Raw genomic sequence first — 4,966 nt, forward strand, 5'->3', positions numbered from 1 at the left:
ACCAGTCAGTCCTACAGGAAATCCACCCTGAATATTCATTGAAAGGACTGATTCAGAAACTGAAGCTCCAGTATTTTGGCCATCTCATGTGAGGGGCTAACTCATTGGAAAAGACCCTGATACTGGGAAAGATTGAAGATAGAATAAGAAAGGGATGACAGAGGATGAGATGTTTGGATGCCATCATTGACTCAATGGAACTGAGTTTGAGCAAACTCTTAAGAGATAGTGAAGGACATGGATGCCTGGCCTGCTGCAGCTAATGGGATCACAAAGAGTCAGACACAACTTGGCAACTAAACAACAACAACAATAGCTTAAATAAAGCTGATATGAATAATTGCTCATATAAAATTTTATGAAAATACACTTTCATTTCTCTTGGATAAATACCTTGGAACAAAGTTGAATGGTAAGTTGGTTTAAAGGTTACATGTATGTTTAGCCTTTAAAGAGTCTGTCCAACTGTTTTCCAGCATGCTTTTAGTATTTTACATTCTCACTATCAATGCTGCTGCTGCTAAGTCCCTTCAGTCGTGTTCTACTCTGTGTGACCTCATAGATAGCAGCCCATCAGGCTCCACCATCCTTGGGATTCTCCAGGCCAGAACACTGGAGTGGGTTGCCATTTCCTTCTCCAATGCATGAAAGTGAAAATAAAAGTGAAGCTGCTCAGTTATGCCAGACTCTTTGTGACCCCATGGACTACAGCCTACCAGGCTCCTCTGTTCATGGGATTTTCCAGGCAAGAGTACTGGAGTGGGGTGCTAGCGCCTTCTCCACACTATCAATTCATGAGAGATCAATTACTCCACATCAATGTCAAACCTTAGTGTGATCCGTCCTTAATTTTATTGTCTTTTCATATAAGTCCATGGGATCGCTAAGAGTTGGACACGACTGAGAAACTTCACTTTCACTTTTCACTTTCATGCGTAAGAGAATGAAATGGCAACCCATTCCAGTGTTCTTGCCTGGAGAATCCCAAGGACGGGGGAGCCTGGTGGGCTGCCATCTATGGGTTCACACAGAGTCGAACACGACTGAAGCAACTTAGCAGCAGCAGCAGCATATACTTATTTGATATTTGCTTATCTTCTTGGGTGTGGCCACTGTGGATCTTTTCCCATTTTAAAATTGGGTTCTTCTCTTATTGCTGACTCTACACTACTTCCCTCTGAAACCAAGACTTTGTTGGGGGATTTGTTGGTCTTTCCATAGAGTAGGGTGAATATTGCCAAAAAAGGGTTTCTGTTGTTTAGCCATCCTTTGTTTTTACTGTTGTTGTTGTTCAGTAGCTCAATAGTGTCTGACTCTTTGTGACCCCATAGACTGCAGCATGTAAGACATCCCTGTCCTTCACTGTCTCCTGGAGTTTGCTCAAACTCATGTCCATTGAGTTGGTGATGCCATCCAACCATCTCATTCATTGTTTCCCCCTTCTCCTCCTTCCCTTAATCTTTTCCAGCATCAGAATATTTCCAATGAGTCAGCTCTTTGCCTCAGGTGGCAAAAGTATTGGAGCTTCAGCTTCAGCATCAGTCCTTCCAATGAATGTTTAGGATTGATTTCCTTTAGGACTGACTGGTTTGGTCTCCTGGCTGTCCAAGGGACTCTCAAGAGTCTTCTCCAATACCACAATTCAGAAGCATTGATTCTTCAGCACTGAGCCTTCTTTATGGTCCAACTCTCACATACTCTACTCAATCCTTTGAATAGGCAGATAAGGCTTGTATCGAAGATTAAAAAAGAAAAAAAGTGCCTGTTGGAGGTCCTGGATTGGAGGTATCTGCAGAGCCCTGACTAGAACATAAGGCAGGCATTAAGTAACCTGAGGGAACTCACTGCCCTGTTCTTCCTCAAATTTTGAGGTTCCTGGGAAGCCTTTTTCTTTTAATTTTTAAGAACTTTTTTCTATGCATATTAATTTTGTTAGTTGTAAAGAGAAGGAACTGATGCTCCAATACTTTGGCCACCTGATGTGAAGAACTGACTCATTGGAAAAGACCTGACTCATTGGAAAACCTCTGATGTCCAGAAAGATTGACACTAAAGGAGAGGGTGTGGCAGAGGATGACATGGTTGAATGGCATCATCCACTCAATGGACATAAATTTGAGCAATCTCTGGGAAATAGTGGAGGACAGGGGAGCCCGGTGTGCTGCAGCCCATGGGGACAGAAAGAGTTGGACACAACTTAGGGAGTGAAGAACAATAACAAAGAAGAGGTGAATGTGGGAGAAATAGAGTTACCCTAACTTGGCAGGACTTCTTTTAACTGAGATGTTTCATTATTTTAAATATAATGTTGACAATTTACATTTCAACAGACACTGTGAGAACAGACATAATCCAAGAGTTCTAATAAGCTAGAGAGTAAGAACTCTTTCACATTCTCGATATCTCTCAGTTTTCGAATTGACTATAAATAAGTTTAACTAAGTTTTCATAGATTTATATATTTGCTGCTAAATTTGATTTGGTCTTAGGCCAATTACCACATCCTATTATTCTTTACCTTTTGAATTACTTGTCTATCCTGTTCCTATATGTAAGAGCTCTTTTTATAATTTAGATATTAACCTAGAACATGCTTTTTCACTGCATATGGTATAATTTGACTTACAAATATTTTATTTTTACTTTTATTTTTGCTATATTTATGTCTACTGTCCTTTATTGCTATATTTCTTTCCAAAAGTGTTACATTAACTTACGGTGCCATCAAGCATGAATATATAATTTCACTTCAACATTGACAGTCACGGTAATAAAAAGCTATAAATCTGCTATTTTAGTAGATCTAAAATGCTATTTTATAGTTTCTTTTTTATTTCTCTGATTACTCTCAAGGATGAACAATTTTTTCTATGTATTTATTTACTAACTGTATTTCCTCTCAGTAGAAAAGATATTTCTCTTCTCCACATTCTTATGATGTCTATGTTTAAAAATTGATGTGATAAGATATGTGAATAAATTTTATTGAAATATAGCTTCTCTTTTGTAAGTAGATTCAACTCTAATTGGTCTTAATCTATTTCTTCTTTGTAAGAGAAGCAAATTTTTATTTCCTTGTTTCACAAACAAATCTGGCTGAGTTGGCTGCTTTTTGGTGATTAGTCAGAAACCAAATTCCATATCCTTATTCAACTCCTCTGACTCTTGCTTTACCTCAATCTTGGTGGAGGCTGCTGGCAGCCACAAACGCAGATGGATCAGCCAAGAATGCCTTGACCTTTTCATCACGTTGGAAAGTGTAATCAATCTCTTCAGACAGAGCCAGGACCTGCTTGCAACCATTGATGATAGAATGGGGTATGGCTACAGCAGTTGGGTAACGAACCTGTGGACATATGCAGGCAATATTGCAGACACCTTCCAGGAAGTGAGAATGCCAAGTTTCCTTTGTGATGTCAAGCACTTCAGGACTGTGGATGCTACCACTGTCGAACACCTACTGGGATGATCAGCCCAAAGGAGAAGGGGAAGATGTTCAGAAGCATGGCTTTCCTGACTCCTACTTTGTCTCCAGTCTTAATCAGAGGCCCATTACTCGGGATTTCAATGGGGACCTTGGAGATTTTAGTGGCAAATCCTAAAGCCTTGAAGAAGGAGGTCTTCTCAGGCTCCAGACCAGTGATCTGGGATGGCACAGTAACTTCACAAAGGGCTATGGCACCAGCACAGGTGGCAGCTGGCAATATGGCCAGCAGCATGTCCCTGATTTCAGTGAGGTCCTGCTTGGTGAACACATAGCCCAGGTTCCCCTGGATGTGAGGCAACAGTCTCTCCAAAGCTGGGTTGTTTTCCAGATGTCCTTGGATGACCTTGTGGATCACCATTCCCTACCCATCAGCACTATTGCTTTCCCTTGGAGGGACATGCAGACCTGCTGCATGTACTTGGAGTCCACATTGTCTACTCCAAAAATGAAGCACTTTGAATAATCATCCAGGAGTTGGGCGATTTTAAGGAAGAAGTTGGACTTGGGCATCAAGGCAGTGCATCACCAATTGCCACACAGGATTTAAACATGATGTCACTCACAGAAGGGTGCCTAGTGAGAGTCTGTTTTTTCTTTTAATGTGTTCCTAAAATGTACTTATATATAGCTTATATAGAACATTTCTGTTTATACGTTTAATGAAATTATGATGCTTTCTTTTGCAATGGCTTGGATTGGTTTAATTTAGGCTGAAATTATTTAGGATATTTTAAGAGTTCATGAGAATTTTTTTTTTCTGGGTGCATCCACTCTTTGTTTTTTTAAATATAAATTTATTTATTTTAATTGGAGGTTAATTACTTCACAAGATTGTATTGGTTTTGCCATACATCAACATGAATCTGCCACAGGTATACACGTGTTCCCCATCCTGAAACCCCCTCCCTCCTCCCTCCCCATACCATCCCTCTGGGTCATCTAAGTGCACCAGCCCCAAGCACCTGGTATCATTTATTTCTCATGACACTAATTCTACCCTGGGTATCTTTATCTTATAGCTAAAATATTGTGAAAGTATATTGAGTCAAATTCGTTCAGTCATGTCCAACTCTGCAACACCATGGATTCTACCCCACCAGGCTCCTCCATCCATGGAATTTTTCAGGCAAAAATACTGGAATGGTTTGACATTTCCTTCTCTAGGGGAACTTCCTGATCCAGGCATCGAACCCAGGTCTCCTGCAATGAAGCAGATTTTTTATCATCTGAGCCACCAGAGAAGCCCTTATATATATGAAATATATATATTTTATATATATAATATATGAAAGTATATTAACATATACTTAGCATATATCATTGCTTCCCCACAATTAGTATTGTAAAACCACAGAATCAGAATCATTTTCCTAAAGACCACATATGATTAATTCTCCCCTAGGTGTTGTGGAAAAAAATGTTTTGAAATGTTATTAATTAAGAGTTATGCTATTTTTTTCTTTCTTTCTTTATTTTTTT

At 39.6% G+C, this 4,966-nt stretch overlaps 1 pseudogene; it reads right to left on the reverse strand.

Annotated features, from left to right (window-relative positions):
- LOC102177597 lies at window positions 3,176-3,997 on the reverse strand (annotated as a pseudogene).

This window comes from Capra hircus, chromosome 5 (assembly GCF_001704415.2).
Source record: "Capra hircus breed San Clemente chromosome 5, ASM170441v1, whole genome shotgun sequence".
Taxonomy (NCBI): domain Eukaryota; kingdom Metazoa; phylum Chordata; class Mammalia; order Artiodactyla; family Bovidae; genus Capra; species Capra hircus.